The sequence below is a fragment of the Ambystoma mexicanum genome, chromosome 3p (assembly GCF_040938575.1).
Source record: "Ambystoma mexicanum isolate Mex_15411 chromosome 3p, UKY_AmexF1_1, whole genome shotgun sequence".
In the NCBI taxonomy this organism is placed as follows: Eukaryota; Metazoa; Chordata; class Amphibia; order Caudata; family Ambystomatidae; genus Ambystoma; species Ambystoma mexicanum.
Genome location: NC_090925.1, coordinates 655,805,971 through 655,828,157, shown reverse-complemented (window position 1 = coordinate 655,828,157; position 22,187 = coordinate 655,805,971).

The following is a 22,187-nucleotide window of genomic DNA, read 5'->3' as shown; positions in this document are numbered from 1 at the left end:
TAGGTTTAAGGCAACAGACAGAGGGGCCGATTCATGGAACAAACGTGCGCCGAAAATCCATGCGCAAGCAGGCGCAAGGGAGCGCAAGCATGAGAAATGCAGCGCACGTGCACGCGTGCGATTCAAGGAAGACGCTGCGCGTGTTTCCCGCTGTCCGTGCGCCCAATCCAGCCATGGCGCATGCAGGCATACACGGCGTGCGCTACGCGCACAGCAAAAGCGCACATAGCGCGGCGCACACAACCAAAGTGGGCGTAACAGTGGGCGTACCACGCGGAATGGGGAACAACGCGTGAAAAAGAAGGCGTAACTGGGGAAGTACTGCAGGGAACTACACGGAACGCCCACACGCACGCGAACAACCCGTATTCATGGATCCGAATACGGGAAACCAGCGCGCGGCAAAATACGCACACAGGCATCAACGCGTCCGCCACACGAAGGCAGGCGGAAGCGTCCCCGCGCACAGTACAAAAGTGCGCGCAAACAACAAACAGGTATATACAGCTACAATGAATGCCCCATTTGTCGCAGCACTGATCGTGGGACACCGCAGGAGGAGGAGAATAGCCAAGTCACGCATTTTCGCACCATGGACAAGCCTTTTTGGGATGCCTGACGACCAGGTCTACGGCAGGTATAGGTTTCCACCCCACATCATCCTAGACCTGGTCAGGGAGTGGGAAGATGACCTTATATCCCCCACCCTTTGCTCCCAAGCATTGAGCCCCTTGGAGAAGGTGCTCAATGTCCTGCATTTTTTGGCCACTGGGTCATTTCAGCAGACTACTGCCATAGTGGGGGGGTCTCACAGGCCACAAAGTCACGCTGCCTACACCAGGTACTGGCAATCATGAGAGCGCTCCCCTCAGTCCGCAGGCACATATACATGCCCAGAACACCCACAGAAAGGCAGGCCATTGTCCTGGATTTTTTCGGGGTGGCACACTTCCCCAAAGTGCTCGGTGCCATAGATTGCACCCATGTGGCCCTACGTCCACCTAGGGCCACTGAGCACATCTACCGAAACCGCAAGCACTGGCATTCCATCAATGTACAGGTGGTATGCGATGCAAAGGGAATCATCACCTCTGTCTATGCAAACTACCCTGGCTCCACCCATGACAGTTTCATATACAGAATGTCCGCCCTGAGCCGGGCCCTGGAAGCTGGGCAGCATGGCGACACATGGCTCCTAGGTGAGTAGAAATGCCCTTGCACATGCATGCAAGTCACATACAGACAAATACCCAAACCCTAATAATCTCAACTATTATCACCTCCCCAGGGGACAGTGCCTACCCTCTGAGCAACCACATGATGACGCCAATCCGGAACCCCACCACACCACCCCAGGTAAGATACAACGCCGCCCATAATGCAACCAGGGCCATAGTGGAGCACACATTCGGAGTGCTCAAGTCACGTTTCCGCTCCCTTGACCGCTCTGACGGGCAACTACTCTATGCACCACCAGTAGTGTGCAGGATCATTGTGGCAGCATGTGTCCTGCACAATGTTGCAACACGGCAGGGCGTCCCGGTGGACATGGTGGTGCCCCCACATCTCCAACCACAGGCACATGCGCTGCCCATGGGAGGGGACAGGGCACATGGCGAGGAAGCCCGGACCCACCTTGTGGCCACATTTTTCACCTAAACTCCCACCCCTGCGGAGTGCACACAGGCCTGGCACATACCAGGTGACAATCGATGATGACAAAGAGACAGTCAACTGTCACAACCCTACCACCCTGAGATAGTTGCCATGGAAGTGTCACATCGTCTGCATCCCTAGCTACTTAAACACAAGCTATCCTGTGTGACCAAAAGGCACACATATGACATATGACATGATATGGCCTATACACAAGTATTTCAAGGTGCGATGAGGCAGGGTGGGGGGAACAAGGGAAGACAGACAACGGTACTACTAGGCCAGGTGTCATTTAGATTGTGCACATGCAGGGGTAGGGGGAAGGGAAAAGTGCAAGGGGAAGGGGAGGGGGGGAGTGCAGTACAGGGGAAGTAGACCAAAAAACAAATACATAGGTGAGCTGGTGGCAAATGCAAAGGTAAGTGCAGACAAGTGCTGGGAAGGGGGGGCTGTAGGGATAGAGAGACAGTACCGCAGTGCAGGCGTTGCCAGGGAGGCAGTGCAAGTGGAGAGTGGCTAGGCCAGGGACCGAGGTCGGTGAGAGTGGCCCAGTTGCAGATCCAGTGCAGTTCCAGTGAAGAATTCCGCAAGGGAGAGGCAGAGAGAAAGCAGAAGCAAAGAGGAAGGTCTTGAGGTGCTTCCCGAACTGGATATGGTACCCCTCAAGTTCAAGTGAGGCAGGAAGGCTGTTCCAGAGGGAGGGCCCTGCCGCGGAGAGAGATCTACGACCAGGTAGTTGCTCTGAGAAGCGGATGACCCTGACATGCAAGGTGTGCATCACACACACCTGCAAAACAGGCCATGGCCATAACTGTTATGTCACTCAAACCCTCCCAAACCACAACATGACATGGCAAGCAATACCCATACACCAACACAGTAACAATAAGGTACACATTGGCATGTCCAAAATGTACAGTGGCATCAGACAATGATGCCTGACCTGGAATCAGATGAAATGACAGACCAACAACCTCCCACCCAAAATAAGTCATTTCCAAATGCATTACAAGAGTTGTAGACATAACATAACAATGAAAGGCGAAGAACGGTGGTCTGGAGGGTTGCCCAGAGCATTGCCAATGGTTAAGATTAATTCTAAACCTTCCAGCCATCACCTCTTTGTTTTTGCTATGCCTGTCTACATGCACATTGTGCATTTCAAAATCAACACTGCAGCTTCTGTGTGCTGTGTCCTACTCCTGCAACACACTGCTCAGCGCACAGCACAGTGAACAGCCATTGTGTGTGATGCACACCCTGAGCATCACATCTAAGCAACAGACCACATCAAAAAGCAATTTAGGCATGTACAGGATCCATAATTGGTCACAGAACATGTGCTGCAGGGACACAGTGGCCACCAGAAGGCAAACAGTGTACACGTGGATATGCAAGGGTGGGAGTACATGTAGTGCATCAGAGTGCAAGTGTGTGGGTCTGCAAGGACATGCACTCAACATATACATGTGCACTCAAGTGACCATCAGTGTTCTCTACACATCACATGTGAACATTCACCATGTGTACACCCCAGCATGTCAAACCACAACTATCCCCTCGCACTTGAAAGGTAAACACAACACATGAACAGGCATTGATCAGCAGAACACAACATGTACATAGGATACCACCATTACAATGTCAGAGTTCCCATCACACTGCAGGGCAAGGCAACTATCAACAACAACACCCCCCCCCCTCCCTCACAAATGACCATGACCCACTGAACAACTGCACCTGGGTCATGGAGCATTCAACCCTCAATTCCACCTGGCCACGGGATCACCTTTACCCTTCGTCACCATCTCCCACCTTGTGTGTAAAAAGGTGCCTGCACCCTCAGAATCCACACTCATTTCCAAAATCACAAAATCCAAGGCATAAAAACGAACCAGAACACCCTCCAGTAGATGACTTGATGTAGCAGTACCTCACAAAGGCCAAGTACTACCACAATGATGCAACAACCAAGGTAGCACAGTAAAACAATGTCACAACAGGATGTGAACCATGTGTGGTACATAACATAGGATGATGCACCATGAATGGATGTGTACTGTCACAGGTCCCGTGTACAGGCACGGGAGTGTCACGAAACAACCTCCCCCACTGTGTCCCGGGTGCCTGCAAGGTCAAACTCACACAGGCCCCTGAGACCCTGGTGGGGAAGGAGGTTCAGTGATATGCAGTCGGGACAGGTGTTGGCACACTGGATAACTGGAATGAGTGGCAGGAGAGGGGAGGAGGAATGACACATGAAAGTAGGGAATGCACGAAAATGTACTACCTGTATGAACACATACACAATCCAAACAAACTTGGACATCATTGTCATGGCCTTCTGTAGTCCAGGCTTAGGAGTGGTACAAACCAACCACCCCATCTAGGGTTTTGGCGCCTGCAAGTTCGGGGCTTACACAGGCATCCACAGCGGGGAAAGAGGGTTAGGGAACGTTGCTTGGATAGGTACGGGAAGCAGGAACACCGGGTAGAGGGTACAGGGTTCAAAATTGCATAGGATTCCCGGTGATTAGGGGGAAAAAAACATACCAAATTGTGTCACACATACATCCATGCATTAGTGCACCCCCCAGCAAGCCTATGCAGAGCAGTTTGAAAGAAAAACAACAAGACACTTAGCTCTGGATTTGAGTGCTGGCCTCCTGCCTGCGCACTCTCAGGTCCGGTTACAGGAGCACTGCAATGCTGCAAAGAGAGCCACAGTCAACAACCTGTACGTGCCAATTACACAAAAACACACCACCAAACATGCCCCCTAGCAACAAACTACTCTACAAACAGACAATCTGGTGTAGATTCTTCGTACCCATATATAACATTACCCCTCTGACGGGTCATACACAGTCAATGCAGTAAGTCAGCCGCCGGTGGGTGCGTGGCAAATGGAACACCAATGTGTCACAATTCACACAACATGCAATGTTCCCTGGGTAAGCAGAAAGACCCATATAGCAAGCCATGACTTCAGAGCAAGTTGCGTACCACCATGACGGAAACAAAGTTGGCAGTGTATTTATCATAAAGTACATGGAAATGAAATGCACTGCACCCGAGTATGTCCCTTGCTGTATGTCCCTGTGAGCTACCCCTTTCCATGTCTTGGAAGGCTACATGGTTTATACAAGTGCCTCAATGGACCTTGGTGTACCGGAGGGTATGTGCCACTGCCCCTGCAGGTGTCCCAGACAACCTTACAATCAACAGCCATCAGTCCACCAACACATCTGAGCTGCATTGTGTGCTTCAACACCAATATTCGTCCAAGCTCACCCTCAGTGCTGTGACTAAGCCTGCATGTGCAACTCGCCTGGTGCAAGCTTTGCTGTGTTGTGGCCCCCCTGTGCTGCTCACCTTGCCTGGAGTTCCTTGGAACACGTCAGCAGTTCTAGGATGTAGGTCTGCAATCCCTGTGCCTCTGCTTGTGCACACATGTGCATGTGGGCACCAACAAACGTGTCCAGAATTTCGTCGTCCAATGGGCCATGTCTGCTGGCAAAGGTGCTCTGGAGGCTCATCCCCCTGCCGAAAGGGCATGAAACACATGATTAATGCATCAAAGTCATCTGTGTGTGTCTCTTCAGGCATCTCATTACTTGACCATGTCAGAGAGTCACATCATAAATCACACCATCAGTCCGTCTTTCACATCCAAAGTGTGGAACACTATCTACAGCATGAATTGCAACAAGCACGTGTACAGTAAAGATAAGAAACATACTACACAATGCATAGCAATTAATGTACACATTAATCATGAAACACCCCATCTAGCAAAAGCTGAACAGTGGACAATGACACCAAAATCATCCCCACTAGGGGTGTAAACACAAGTCACACAGCACCAGACATGCCACAGATATGACAGTCCAAAGCCCTTGTGTAAAAGTTTGTGACACGGAACCATCCTCGCGAGCCCATGGATAAGGGAGGCAGGAGTGGCATATGTGAGTCAAGGACCCCAAGCAGCAAACACATACACAAGACAAGCCTGAAGGGCCCAGCTGGAACAGACAGTGGAGGCCTTCAAAAGCCACAAAGCACCGCACCGTCACATGAAAGCACAATAGACAAGCAATTTTAAACTATATTAACTATTAACTAATTACACTAACTATGGAAAACCTACATTACCTAATTAAACTAACTATCAACCAGAAACTTAACTAACTAAACTAAAAGAAAAATCAAAAATGGCCACATACGACCCGGGGGGAGGGGAGGCACCCAGGAGGGGGGAGGTACAGGGTGCTGCTCAACATCCACATGCGATGATGCTGAGCCAAAAAAAAAACGTCCATGGGCTCAACGCCTGCACAGCCCGACCTATGTGGGAGATAGATGGTCATCCGAGTCTGGCTCATCCTGGAAAGGAGGACGTGGCACAGTAGCCTGGCCATGTCTAGCCGCAGCTTGCCCCTCGTCGGCAGCAAGTCTGCCGGACGGGTGAGCCTGGTTCTATGTGGTGATGTGACGTAGGTCTGCATGCAGAACCTCACGTGATACACATGCTTCCTCTTGCAAGGTAGCACGTGTAACACAGAGTACCTCCTGCAAGGCCTGGCTGGACAACCGCTGCACCTCCCGGCAAGCCTGTAGCTCAGCCGAGATGGTAAGCTCAAGCTGTGCAAACCTCTTCTCTGCCTGCTGCCTCTGGGACATCATAAGGACACCCAGAGTGGATCTGAGGGAAGCATACTCCTCCCTCAGGGCATCCATGTGCGCCTCTGCGTGAGCAGCAATTGCTTGACGCAGAGATGACATTTCAGCCTGGCGTGCCCTGTCTGAGGCCGCCATGCCCAGCCTGAGCGAGCGGGCCATGGTGTTACGAACAATCATAGTGTTCTTGGCAGATGGTCATTCTGGCGCCGTTGGCGGCATATCTCGAATATACAATCTCCCCAATCCGAGATGGCCGGGGTTTTACCGGTGGACAGTGCAGTGTTTCGGGAGACCGCAGACCAAGCTCCTCCCATTCATCACAGGAACGTATTTCCGGTCCCGGATCCATCACAGCATCGCGTTGCTACTGTACACAGAAGTCACGCTTCGTGAGTATCGCTTCTAGATTTCTCGGAGGCCGAATATCAAGAGGACTTTATCTCACTGCCATTATTCTTTACTCCCTTCCGTTAGGAACCCTCACATCCACCCCCCGGAACTCCTGAGCCAGCCCTTTCATAGCTCAACACGAAACGGAAACCTCCGGGACCCTTCCACCTTAAGTAGGCAGCATTCCTCATCAGTCTTCCATAATATACTCCCTCCACTAGCGCTTGTTAACCCTCTCCTCTGTTTTCTCTGCACAGCTCAACCCACATCTTGCATGCACACGGACCACACCTCTCGACTGCCACTGCGGTTGGAAACCAAGTCCTGGCCCTCAGATACTAGTTCCAGCACCCAGTCGGGATTACGGTACGGGAAGGAAGGTAGACTTCCGTCATCGCAATACTTCCTCTCTTTGAAACTGCATTCATTTACCAACGTGTCTGTTTTCACATAGATATTTACCTTCGTCCTGCACATGGGATCCAATCTCTCTGCATCTCCCTCCAAGGGTAGGTTCCACTTGCTAGAACCTACTTTCCTTTCTCACTTACCTTTCTATCAGGTATAATCTCTCCCCTCTCATTTTCAGCCAACACGGGCAGCTGAAGGAAGGAGACGTTGAATTCAACACAAAAGAATAAAACGCCAAACCTACTCTACGGAGATACGCATCTGTATCCTGTCCCGTCCAGCCTCTCCTCCGTTGGACTCCACCAGCGAGGGTTTTCTCCCCCTTGAGAGTTTCCCTGGCGTCTTCACTCTGCGCCGATTGATCAGTGCCGAGAGAGGGTGTCAGGTGAATCACTCCCTTCCTCCGAATACCCTCCGAAGACCAGGTAGGAGACGCCTTGTTCATATACTCGTGTGATTTTGGGAAGGTGATTGTCGGCGCATCCCTCATATTGAGGGATGCCATTTATATAGGCTAGTTCCCTATTAACAGCCATAACAGCTAGCAACGCCCAAAAATAAAACAAAAACAACAAAAAAACTACTCGATCACCTTCCCCACGGGTATCCGGACAGGAGATCTCATAGAACCATGGATCAACAGATCCAACAACTAGCGGCAGCCATGCAGGTCTTGTCCACAGAGGTACAGAATCTCAAACAGGAAAATGCCTCTTTAAAGAGTCAAGTGGGTAGATCGGCTCAAAGCTCAGAGGTACCCCCAGGTCCACTTTCCTCTGGCAGGTTCGATGGAAACCCTCATCTTGTGAAAGAGTTCCTAGAATCATGCACTGTTCAATTTGCCTTCAAGGCAGCCTTTTTCCCAACAGACCGTGATAAGGTAGGACATATGATTTCTCAAATGACCGGAGCAGCCTTAGCCCGGGCCACTCCGTTAGTGACCAATAACAATCCTATTTTGGATTCTTACACTGTCTTTTGCAATAGCGTAAAGAACATGTTTGGCAGACAAGAGGTGACTATAGCCTCTCAAGAACGTCTTTTGGACCTAAAACAAGGCTCTCAAGATATCCTGACGTATATCACCCGTTTCAAGCAGATGGCGGCGAATACGGCCTGGGCAGATGATGCCCTAATAACATTATTCCGTAGAGGTCTCTCAGAGGAATTAAAGGATGAGGTCTCAAGGGTGCCTCGGCCCTACAACATGAGTGAATTCATAGCCCTGGTAATGCAGTTGGACTATAGACTCCAAGAGAGAAACAGAGAGAAAAGAAAGGGAAGAAGCAGTAGACCCCACTTGGAGGGAAGCGTTATGCCACATAAATCCGTTTCCACAGAAGAACCCATGCAGTTGGGTGCCTCACGTGGACCACTTACCCCTGAAGAACGATTTAGAAGAAAGTCTCTTGGGCTCTGCATGTATTGCGGGGCAAACACTCATACAGTCAAAGAATGCCTCCTAATCCCCACCAAAAAGACGGGAAACGCCAGTGCCCGGCCGTAAGGGGAACAACGGTACAGGGCCCATTCCCTTCAAATAATTCCCTCTTTAGTGCTTTTTCTGATCCCCAGAGCCCAAATCCCAAAAACGGTATGGTGGTTTTAGGAGTATCCATCGCCTGGGAAAACATCCGACTGGAAAACGTTCTTGCTCTGGTAGATAGTGGAGCCGCGGGTAATTTTATAGACGATTCCTGGGCTCAAATGCATAACATTTCAAGAACCGCAAAAACTATTTCCATCCCTGTAGAGAGTGTAGACGGTAGTCCCCTCATTTCTGGCCCCATTAAAGATCATACAGGTTCCCTGGTCTTGACAATTGCGACACACCAAGAACCAATTGTGTTAGACATCATACGGACAGCTCACTATCCCATCATATTGGGAATTCCGTGGTTAAAAAGACATAACCCGTACATTAATTGGGCAGCAGGAACTTTATTCTTGGGTTCCGAGAGGTGTGTCCAGCAATGCCTTACGGGAAGGAAGACCTATTCTGGAACATGTGAGGCAGGAAACTTGAAATCTCCTGGAACACTACTAAACCAAATCTCCATTATACCTCCAGAATACCAGCAATTCCAACCTGTCTTTACCCACTCTGAATACACGGAATTACCTCCTCACTGAAGAGATGACTGTGCCATAGATTTAGTACCCAACAGTCCTCTCCCATTCGGACGCATGTATATACTCTCAGCCAAAGAGAAGGAGGTGCTGAAGGAGTATTTACGAACCCATATCCAAAATGGTCTAATCATGGAATCAACTTCCCCGGCGGCAGCTTCCCTCTTTTTTATACCAAAAAAGAACACCTCAGAGCTCCGCCCTTGCATTGACTATCGCGGCTTAAACAAGATTACGGTGCCAGACAAGTATCCAATGCCACTCATCCCAGACATATTGGAGGCCGTAAGGGGCGCACGCGTTTACACCAAACTCGATCTGTGGGGGGCTTATCACCTTATCCGAATTAAGCCAGGGGACGAATGGAAAATAGCCTTCCGCACTCCATTTGGCCATTACCAATACAGAGTTATGCCCTTTGGTTTATCCAACGCCCCCAGCTGTATTTCAGCGGTTTATGGATCACCTATTTGCAGGTATTTCCCTACACTATGTAATAATCTATCTAGACGACATCCTGGTCTTTTCCCCCTCATTATCTGAACATATCCACCACGTACAGGAAGTTCTCTCCCGCTTACAACATCGGATGCATCACACCAGGCTCTGGGAGCAGTCCTCCTCCAACCAGGGACTAATAACGTGGAACAGCCCATAGCCTATCTATCGAAGACTCTTACTCCAGCTGAACTTAATTATACCGTCCTGGAAAAAGAATTACTGGCCATCAAACGTGCCTTTGAGGAATGTCGACATCTGTTGTTGGGAGCCCGATTCCCAGTTGAGGTGAGGACGGATCACCACAATCTCCGCATATTACAGTATGCCCAAACTTGTAACAGTCGCCAAGCCCGGTGGGCACATTTTTTTTCTCCCTTCCGCATCAAGTTTACTTTTATCCCAGGTTCAACAAATCTGAAGGCAGATGCATTGTCTCGGAGAGACCCGGTGGAGGAGACTCCATTCAGGTCCGAACCTATGTTCCCTAAACCCATGAGGGTAACAGTGGTCCGAGACTTCCTTCAAAAGATCAAAGATGCGTCAAGAGAATGGGAAGCCTCACAGCTAGACTTAATTGGGAGATACCACTTGATTCCCAGCCAAGGACTGTTCCTCAAAGATCAAAGAATCTTCATCCCTCGCAGAGATTTGCATCTAGAAGTATTACGTCTCTGTCACGATTCTAACTCGGCAGGTCATCGAGGCTGTGCAGGCACGTTAGATCTTATACAAAGACAGTTCTGGTGGCCAAAAGTCAAAGAGGACGTCCGGGAATACATAGCATCATGTCCTATCTGTCTACAAACCAAGAGCCCTAGACGACCTCCCTTAGGAGAACAGGTCCGAATGCAGATACCTTCCAAACCTTGGCAGATCATATCCACTGATTTTATAGTGGACCTCCCGATCTCGGAAGGATGTAATACCATCATGGTGACAGTAGACTCCCTTACAAAGATGGCTCATTTTATTCCACTCCAAAATATTCCATCCGCTGCTGTGATGGCTAGGGTATTCTTGGATCGTATATTCTCTCTGCATGGACTTCCGGAAGTCATCATATCTGATCGAGGCTCTCAGTACACATCCAAATACTGGAAACAGTTATGTCATATCCTCGGAATCTCCAGAGCTCTAAGCTCTGGGTACCATCCCCAGACAAATGGACAGACAGAAAGACTCAACCAAACCCTGGAAGCCTATCTCAGATGTTACAATTCAGCCGCACAAGATAATTGGAAGAGTCTATTACCCCTGGCTGAATTCGCTTATAACAATGCCCCACATTCAGAAATACGTCTCAGCTCTTTTTTTTGTACCTATGGATTTCACCCTTCGGTATTCACACCGCTTTCCTATTCTCCGTCATCCTTTCCGGACATCAACGGGATGATAGACATCATTCAGAAAGGACAGAAAGAGGCAAGAGAAGCCTTGATAGAGGCACAACTCAAAGGCAAGATACAAGTAGATAAGCATCGAACTCCAGCCCCCCCAATACAAGTGGGAGACAAAGTGTGGCTATCGAATAAATTTCTCCCTAAGAGACTGATCACTTCTAAGTTATCCCCTAAGTATTTCGGCCCTTTTATAGTTGTCAAACAAAAAGGTCAGGCAGCCTTTCAATTGAAACTCCCATACTCCTGGAAACACATACATCCCACATTTCATGTTTCTCAGTTGAAACCAGACGTACGGAATGAATTCCATTTACAAACCACTAAAAATCCTCTTGCAGTGGTTACGGACACCGGCCCTGAATATGAGGTGTCCGGAATCTGTGATTCCCGCTACAGTAGAGGGAGGTTACAGTTTTTAGTGGACTGGAAGGGATATTCCCTGGCCGAACGATCTTGGGAACCGGCTTCTGCAGTTCACGCCCCTCGACTGGTGCGATCATTTTATCGCTTCCATCCAGGTAAACCCGGCTTTGTCGCGTATAAGAGGGGGCATACTGTTATGAACAATCATAGTGTTCTTGGCAGATGGTCATTCTGGCGCCGTTGGCGGCGTATCTCGAATATACAATCTCCCCAATCCAAGATGGCCGGGGTTTTACCGGTGGACAGTGCAGTGTTTCGGGAGACCGCAGACCAAGCTCCTCCCATTCATCACAGGAACGTATTTCCAGTCCCGGATCCATCACAGCATCGCGTTGCTACTGTACACAGAAGTCACGCTTCGTGAGTATCGCTTCTAGATTTCTCGGACGCCGAATATCAAGAGGAACTTATCTCACTGCCTTTATTCTTTACTCCCTTCCGTTAGGAACCCTCACATCCACCCCCCGGAACTCCTGAGCCAGCCGTTTCGTAGCTCAACACGACACGGAAACCTCCGGGACCCTTCCACCTTAAGTAGGCAGCATTCCTCATCAATCTTCCATAATATACTCCCTCCACTAGCGCTTGTTAACCCTCTCCTCTGTTTTCTCTGCACAGCTCAACCCACATCTTGCACGCACACGGACCACACCTCCCGACTGCCACTGCGGTTGGAAACCAATTCCTGGCCCTCAGATACTAGTTCCAGCACCCAGTCGGGATTACGGTACGGGAAGGAAGGTAGACTTCCGTCATCGCAATGCTTTCTCTCTTTGAAACTGCATTCATTTACCAACGTGTCTGTTTTCACATAGATATTTACCTTCGTCCTGCACGTGGGATCCAATCTCTCTGCATCTCCCTCCAAGGGTAGGTTCCACTTGCTAGAACCTACTTTCCTTTCTCACTTACCTTTGTATCAGGTATAATCTCTCCCCTCTCATTTTCAGCCAACACGGACAGCTGAAGGAAGGAGACGTTGAATTCAACACAAAAGAATAAAACGCCAAACCTACTCTATGGAGATACGCATCTGTATCCTGTCCCGTCCAGCCTCTCCTCCGTTGGACTCCACCAGCGAGGGTTTTCTCCCCCTTGGGGGTTTCCCTGTCGTCTTCACTCTGCGCCGATTGATCAGCGCCGAGAGAGGGTGTCAGGTGAATCACTCCCTTCCTCCAAATACCCTCCGAAGACCAGGTAGGAGACGCCTTGTTCATATACTCGTGTGATTTTGGGAAGGTGATTGTCGGCGCATCCCTCATATTGAGGGATGCCATTTATATAGGCTAGTTCCCCATTAACAGCCATAACACATGGACCGTGCCGCCTGCTGCTGGAGAAGCAACTGCCTAGCAGGGGGGGCACAGATCGGGTCACACGCTCCATGATCTCAGCGATGTTCTCCATTGCTGCCCCCTGCTGTTCTGAATTGGAAGTCATGTCTTGCTCCCACTCAGTATACTGCGGTTACGCGCGGCGACCGCGTTGCCGGGCTTGACCCCTGCGGGACCCAAGGACCGGGGGTCCTCGCTGTGTTGGCACCGCCCGCGGCTGCACGACTACATGCCCCCGTCGATGTGATGTCCCAGGCACATCAGTGATTGGTGTGGAGGGTGACCCTGCGTCCCGATCCACCACGGGCGGAGGAACCAAGACTGTCTGATCCCTCAGTGCAGGTGTCGAAGACAGAGGAGTGTCCACATCAGAATCACTCACCCCTGACACATGGACTTGATGCTCATCCAACTCAACATGGACGTCAGAGTCGTCATCAAGGCTGGACTCATAGGCAGCCAGAGACAAGATGGACTGTAGCACTTGGGGGTTTTCGTGGCCTACCACTCCTCGACCCCCACTAGTGCCGGGTTGATGTAGTGGTAACAACCCTGTGTCTGGCATGACAACACCATCCTCCGCCTCCATTGCGTCATCACCAGAAAAATAGAGAGAAAAAAGGTCACTACACATGTCAGAAGCACACAACACACACACACACACTGACAGCAAACGCATCAGGCAGACATGTGACACACAACATATAACCTGGCATGCATGCTGGGTCAACTTTGAATTGCTTCTGTGATCAGACCTGTTGAAAGGTGGCAGTTTCCATGGAAGTGGGTCTATGCAGTGCAGAAAATGTGTACGCCACTCACTACCTACATGTACAAGGACTCCATGGTGTGTGCCAGGAAATGTGAAGGCAGTGCAATGTCAAATTCAGACATCACGTGCATTGTGCATTCAATGTGTACCATATCTAGAAGCCAAGCACCCCTCCACCCCAGTACCAAAACAGGGATGCCTAGCATGGTATCAAAAGGCTGACCATACACCTGTGTATTGACAGGCAGTGTTGACTGGCATCAACAGCTTAATGTGATTCAAGTGACAACACTGCAAATGATGTTGGGACAGTAAGCAGGACACATGATGAAAACTCTGGATTCCGCCCATGTGTGAAGAAGACACAACAACAGTTAGAGTCATTGGCCATTGAACAGGCTGAGGCCTGTGAGCCACACAGATTGTCAGACCCTAAACATGTGTGCAGCGCAGGACTGAGCCACAGTTGACATGGGAAGGCTGATGAGATGGCAGGCAATGTATGTAACCAAGGACTTGTATTACAGTGATCATCCAGTCAAGGACACATAGGGGCATGCGTGCAATGCACATGGAGCATGAATGGGCACTCATGTCCCTGCGGGACATCTGACCTATGCACAGTACAAGTGAGATACCCTGTAACGCTCACCTGATTCCCGTAGAGGCGCCGGTCTTGACTGGGCGTATACCGTATCTTCAAAAGTGATGTGCAACACACGGCTGGCTCTTTGGGCTGGACCTCTGTGCACTGTATGTCTGACTTGAAGGGTAAGATGTCTGCAGATAGAAAATATGGGATTAAGGAACTGGGTTATTGAATGTCTCTCTCTTCTTCCCTTTCTCTTCTCCTGTAGAACCCCAAAGGTTAACGCTCTCACCTTAGGTAAGTGAACACTGTGCTCTCCATCTGCCTCGGGGCAGGGTGCTGTAACCAGTTTCTTCACTGGATAAGGGTAGCAGGCCTCTTGACTTCAGAGGACTGCTGTCCGTTGTTTACTGCACGAACGGTAAGTTTCGAGTAACTCTAATGTCTTTAAAGTCTTTAGTAATGATGTTTCTTGTTTTGCAGGGTTCCGGCGATGGCGGATGACGGGCTGAAGTGAGTTGAAGATGGAGCCCGTGTGATGAATAGAAGCGCTTGGAAGCACGTAAGTAAGCGCTTGTTGCCTGCTTCACGATACGCTCTAACTGTCTTTTTATTATGCAGGTACAAGTTCGGAGCGGCTGCAGGGTGCCGGAATACCCACTGGTTAGATGTGGAAAGGAGTAATGGCACGTGAGTATTAAAGTTCCCCAATGTCTTTAAACGCACCTTGTTTTGTCTTTCAGATGCGGGATGCAGCGCCGAAGGCCTCCGGAGCGTGCGAAGAGTTGGTAAGCTTTTGTCTTTCAGATGCCGGAATGCAGTGTGAAGACCTCCGGAGCGCACGAAGAGTAGGTAAGCCTTTGTCTTTCAGATGCCGGAATGCACCGCGAGGCGTTGGTGACAGCCGATGGACCAGGTAAGTGAAGAGCTATCACTGAAGACCGTAATGCTAACCTGTTCTTTCTTGTCTTTATAGGTGTTGCTGAAGACTGGATTTAGGATGGTAAGCCTTTTTCCTTAGGCCCAGGATCAGATGCAGTAGACACGATGAGCGTTCTGCTGCAGAGGATGCAGAATAACGCAAAGCAAGATTCATCCATCGGGTGTGGTTTAAATAGCCTCCTGTAGTGCTTAGGTGTCTCCTTCCACAGCCACGCCTAGGTAAGAAAAGAGTTCCTGCTTTCCAGAAGAGTTCCAGTGTTCTGAATCTAGGGAGTGGCTCCTGCCCCACCCAACAGGAAAAGTAGTTCCAAACAGAAGAGGATCAGAGGCTCAACTGGCAGGCAAGTAAGCAGCATGGTCTGCTGCAGGTAAGTCCACCCAAGCATTATGAGCCCGGCGCTTCCAGCGCTGGGACTGGGCATATTTATGAGCCTGGTGCCACTGGCGCCAGGACTGGGTCCAAAAGGTCCCAATTGGGACTGGTTGGCACTCGGAACCTGGGTTATGGATCTGCTTCCAAGGGAGTTGGGAAAACCCTGACCTTTTGGAAGCAGAGATCATGACAGAACCCCCCTCAAGGCCCCTCCCAAACCGGGCTCCTCCGGGGGTTTTGGCTTGTCAGGAAATGTTCGGTGAAATCTTTTGATTAGGCGAGGAGCGTGGACATATTTAGCAGGTTCCCAGGATCTCTCTTGGGGGCCGTAGCCTTTCCAGTCAATTAGGTAAAATAGTTTAGATTTGGAGATCTTGGAGTCCAGAATGCTTTTGACTTCAAACTCGAGTTCTCCATCAACTAGGATAGGTTTTGGAGATTTAGTTAGTCTGGTTTGAGGTTGCACGGGTTTTAATAGAGAGACGTGGAAGACCGGATGTATCTTCATGTGCGGGGGCAAGTCCAACTTGACCGCTACTGGGTTTACTATGGTAGTGATGGAATAGGGACCAAGGTATCTTGGGTTGAATGTGCGTGGCCCTTTTAGAGGTAGATATTTATTGGATAACCAGACTTGATCCCCTACTTGATATTGAGGGGCTTCCTTCCGATGTTGATCTGCTCCTTTCTTGTATTGTTCTTTAGCCCTTTGAAGGTGAGAAACAGCTTCCTTAAAGGCTTGGGTGATTGTAGAATGCAGGTAGTCTACTGCTGGTGTTTCAAGATCTTGGAGGGGATCCAACTCCGAGGTTCGAGGGTGACTGCCGTACAAAAGAAAAAACGGGGTTTTCCCAGTTCCCGAATGGACAGAGTTATTGTAGGCATATTCGGCTATCCAAAGGATGTCTTTCCAAGTTTTTTCAGTTTGTTGCAGCATGCAGCGTAAATACTGTTCCAGAGTTTGATTGGTCCTCTCGGTTTGTCCGTCGGTCTGAGGGTGGTGACTGGTCAATAGTCTCACATCAATTTGAGCCGACCGACAGCAACTTCGCCAAAAATGAGAAATAAATTGACTACCTCGATCCGAAATTAGAACCGAAGGAAAACCGTGCAGTCGGACGATGTTTTCGAGAAATTCTCGGGCCAGAGTTGCTGCTGTTGGCAAGCCTTTGAGCGGAATGAAATGCGCCATCTTGGAGAATAAGTCCACGATTACTAGAATCGTATTGTATCCGGAGCATGGAGGTAGATCGGTGATGAAGTCCATAGAAAGCGTATGCCAAGGGCGAGGTGGGATGTCAATAGGGCGTAAGAGGCCTGCTGGTCTTTCCTTTTGACTCTTGTTTTGGGCGCATACTCCACAGGACATTATAAAGTCTCTGATATCTTTTTTCCAAGACGGCCACCAGAAGTAGCGCTTGATCTTTTCTGAGGTCTTGGCCATACCGGGATGTCCTTCCATTAAAGAATCGTGATAACAAGCGATTACTTTTTTCTGTAAATCTGTGCTGGGTAGGTATAATCGTTCTTGGAAATACAATAAGTTGTCCTTTACTGCAAAGTCCTTTCCCTGCAGATGCCAATTCTGTATGTCTGCTGGAGTTACAAGTTGCCTGGCTTTATCCTTAACTTCCTCTATGGATTATGTGGCGATTACACCCAGAATTCTTTGTTCGGGAATGATTGGTACAGGTTTAGGGTTGATCAAGTGTTCTTCCACTCCCATCCGAGAAAGGGCATCAGCTTTACCGTTCTTTGTACCAGGTCGATAGGTAATTATGAAGTCAAACTCGGCAAAGAATAATGCCCAACGGAGTTGTCTAGAGGATTGGGCTTTTGCGGTTTTCAAATATTGCAGGTTTCGGTGATCCGTAATCACAGTAACAGTGTGTCGGGCCCCCAGCAGATAATGCCGCCAAGCCTTAAAGGCAGACTTGATAGCCAGAAGTTCCTTGTCAGTAATCGTGTAATTGATTTCAGGAGGCGAGAATTTGCGGGACCAAAATGCCACGGGATGCAACTGATTGGTTACCGGGTCCTTTTGTGATAGAACTGCCCCCATGGCAAGGCTTGAAGCATCAGTTTCCACGATGTAGGGGAGTTCGGGGCGAGGGTGTTTTAAGATTGGTGCAGAGATAAATTTAGTCTTCAAATCCTGGAAAGCTTGTTCCGCCTCGGTAGACCATTCAAAACGTTTGTTTTTCTTTAACAAGGCAGTGATGGGCTGGACTATTCGAGAGAATTCGGGGATAAACCTGCGGTAAAAGTTAGCGAAGCCTAACATGCTTTGCACACCTTTTACGGAGGATGGTGATGGCCATTTGAGAACTGCATCGACCTTCTTTGAATCCATACGCACTCCGCCAGGTGATGATATGAATCCCAAGAATTCAACTTCGGTCACGTTGAAAACACATTTTTCCAACTTAGCGAAAAGTTTGTGTTGACGCAATCTTTCGAGGACCATTTTCACGTGTTTCTGATGTTCAGATTCCGATGAAGAATAAACGAGGATGTCGTCAATGTAAACAACAACACACACATCTATGAGCTCTCTGAGGACATCGTTCATAAAATATTGAAAGGCGGCCGGGGCATTGCAAAGTCCGAAGGGCATGACCTGATATTCAAATAGCCCATACTTGGTGCGGAAGGCCGTCTTCCATTCATCGCCCTCTTTTACTCGTACCAAGTGGTAAGCTCCTCTAAGATCCAGCTTTGTATATATGCATGCTTTTCTGACTTGGTCCAGGAGTTCAGGGATCAAAGGTAACGGATATCTATTCTTAACGGTGATCTGGTTCAGGGAGCGATAATCTATACAAGTTCTAAGGTCTCCTTCCTTTTTTGGAACGAAGAACAAAGCTGAAGAAGCAGGGGACTTGGAAGGACGAATAAACCCATTTGCCAGGTATTGTCGAAGGTGAAGGTTCTCAGGCTCGGTGAGGGCATAAATTCTACTACAAGGAGGAGTAGATCTTGGTATCAGGTCTATCTGGCAGTCATAAGACCTATGAGGAGGTAGAGAGTTAGCCTGATCCTTCCGGAAAACATCTTGGTATTCTAGGTATACGGGAGGTAACTGGGGAGTCTCTGAAGAAATTGCTGCCAGTGCAACACCAGGTGGAGGGTGACAAGTAGAGACACATTCTGGAAACTGGACCGTTCTTGCTCGCCAATCGATCAGAGGATTGTGTTTCTCTAACCAAGGTATTCCTAGAATAATCTGAAACTGAGGAGCCTTGATCACATCGAACACGATCTTCTCATGGTGTCCATCTTGACTTACTAGCGTCACCTCTTGAGTGGTATGCGTTACTGGCCCGGAGGCTATCTCCGTACCATCCACCATAGTAATGACGTCCTTTACAGCCTTGGGACAAAGAGTTAGATTCATCCTCAAAACCATCTCATGATCCACATAATTGCCGATGGCACCGCTGTCGACTTAAGCTTCAATTGCATGTAATCGATCCGGATTATCTGGGCTAATGAGGACCATAGGTATCACGAAATGCGAGGTCACGGAACTGGTTTTCACGCTCGGCAAGAGGACCTCTATTCTTGTCGGGCGAGGTTGTTTCCCTGCTCAGAGTTTGTAACTTTGGTAACTGCAGCTCCTACGGCCTTCTTGGCAGGTTTCACCGGACAGTCTCGAAGAAAGTGCCCTGAGTTTCCGCAATAGAGGCATAATTGCAACTGTTTTCTCCTTTCCCGCTCCTTTTGTGTTAGAGGACCTTTCAGACCCCCTATTGGCATGGGTTCCCCGGAGTCTACTCCTTTGGAAGGAGTTGGCGGTTTGGAAAATACTCGAGCATCAAACTTGGAACGATCGGCCTTCCTGTTCTGCAGTCTGTGATCTATTTGAACGACTAAGTCTATATAGTCCGAACAATCTTGTGGGGGATTCACTACTTGGGCTAACACATCTTTGAGCTCTCCACGTAGACCTCTATAAAACAGCGTAATCCTTTTGTCCTCAGGCCATTGAGTTTCCACTATCAGTCTGTTGAAAGACGCAATATAAGCCAAAAGGTCTTGATTACCTTGTCGCAACGAAAGAAGCTCATTGTCCAAGGCCTGCCCCTGTGAATGTCTTGCGAACAGTTTTTCCATACTGAGCTGAAAAGCTTGAAAATCATGGAGGACCGGATCATCTTGATTTACTAGAGGGATCGACCAGTCTGCCGCATTGCCACTAAGGTACGAAAGCACGAAAGCTAATTTAGCTTGATCAGTTGGAAAGGCTGCTGGCCGGCATAAGAAATGCAACCGGCACTGATTGATAAATACTGCAAACCTCTTTGGGTCACCAGAAAATCGTTCGGGCGGAGCCAGAGGTACATTCCCATGTAGGTTGATCTGCACTGGATTCATAGAGGATGTAGAAGGAAGATTTCCCCCAGATGCGGGTAACGGGGTCTGTCCGGCTTGTGACTGTAGCAATTGTCTAGCGAGTTCATCTGTTCGCTCCTTGGAAATAATCAGTTCCCTTCTTAGAGCGTTCGTTTCCTGACGGGCTGCATGCACTTCTGCCCTTAGTTCCCCAAGTAACTGGGCTAGCTGGTCGGTATCCGAGGTTTCCATAGCGCCTGGACGGGAGTTTTGTGGTAGGCTTTGCGTTCTGTAACGCTCACCTGATTCCCGTAGAGGCGCCGGTCTTGACTGGGCGTATACCGTATCTTCAAAGGTGATGTGCAACACACGGCTGGCTCTTTGGGCTGGACCTCTGTGCACTGTATGTCTGACTTGAAGGGTAAGATGTCTGCAGATAGAAAATATGGGATTAAGGAACTGGGTTATTGAATGTCTCTCTCTTCTTCCCTTTCTCTTCTCCTGTAGAACCCCAAAGGTTAACGCTCTCACCTTAGGTAAGTGAACGCCGTGCTCTCCATCTGCCTCGGGGCAGGGTGTTGTAACCAGTTTCTTCACTGGATAAGGGGAGCAGGCCTCTTGACTTCAGAGGACTGCTGTCCGTTGTTTACTGCACGAACGGTAAGTTTCGAGTAACTCTAATGTCTTTAAAGTCTTTAGTAATGATGTTTCTTGTTTTGCAGGGTTCCGGCGATGGCGGATGACGGGCTGAAGTGAGTTGAAGATGGAGCCCGTGTGATGAATAGAAGCGCCTGGAAGCACGTAAGTAAGCGCTTGTTGCCTGCTTCACGATGCGCTCTAACTGTCTTTTTATTTTGCAGGTACAAGTTCGGAGCGGCTGCAGGGTGCCGGAATACCCACTGGTTAGATGTGGAAAGGAGTAATGGCACGTGAGTATTAAAGTTCCCCAATGTCTTTAAACGCACCTTGTTTTGTCTTTCAGATGCGGGATGCAGCGCCGAAGGCCTCCGGAGCGTGCGAAGAGTTGGTAAGCTTTTGTCTTTCAGATGCCGGAATGCAGTGTGAAGACCTCCGGAGCGCACGAAGACTAGGTAAGCCTTTGTCTTTCAGATGCCGGAAAGCACCGCGAGGCGTTGGTGACAGCCGATGGACCAGGTAAGTGAAGAGCTGTCACTGAAGACCGTAATGCTAACCTGTTCTTTCTTGTCTTTATAGGTGTTGCTGAAGACTGGATTTAGGATGGTAAGCCTTTTTCCTTAGGCCCAGGATCAGATGCAGAAGACACAATGAGCGTTCTGCTGCAAAGGATGCAGAATAACGCAAAGCAAGATTCATCCATCGGGTGTGGTTTAAATAGCCTCCTGTAGTGCTTAGGTGTCTCCTTCCACAGCCATTCCTGGGTAAGAAAAGAGTTCCTGCTTTCCAGAAGAGTTCCAGTGTTCTGAATCTAGGGAGTGGCTCCTGCCCCACCCAACAGGAAAAGTAGTTCCAAACAGAAGAGGATCAGAGGCTCAACTGGCAGGCAAGTAAGCAGCATGGTCTGCTGCAGGTAAGTCCACCCAAGCATTATGAGCCCGGCGCTTCCAGCGCTGGGACTGGGCATATTTATGAGCCTGGTGCCACTGGCACCAGGACTGGGTCCAAATGGTCCCAATTGGGACTGGTTGGCACTCGGAACGTGGGTTATGGATCTGCTTCCAAGGGAGTTGGGAAAACCCTGACCTTTTGGAAGCAGAGATCATGACAGAACCCCCCTCAAGGCCCTTCCCAAACCGGGCTCCTCCGGGGGTTTTGGCTTGTCAGGAAATGTTCAGTGAAATCTTTTGATTAGGCGAGGAGCGTGGACATATTCAGCAGGTTCCCAGGATCTCTCTTGGGGGCCGTAGCCTTTCCAGTCAATTAGGTAAAATAGTTTAGATTTGGAGATCTTGGAGTCCAGAATGCTTTTGACTTCAAACTCGAGTTCTCCATCAACTAGGATAGGTTTTGGAGATTTAGTTAGTCGGGTTTGAGGTTGCACGGGTTTTAATAGAGAGACGTGGAAGACCGGATGTATCTTCATGTGCGGGGGCAAGTCCAACTTGACCGCTACTGGGTTTACTATGGTAGTGATGGAATAGGGACCAAGGTATCTTGGGTTGAATGTGCGTGGCCCTTTTAGAGGTAGATATTTGGTGGATAACCAGACTTGATCCCCTACTTGATATTGAGGGGCTTCCTTCCGATGTTGATCTGCTCCTTTCTTGTA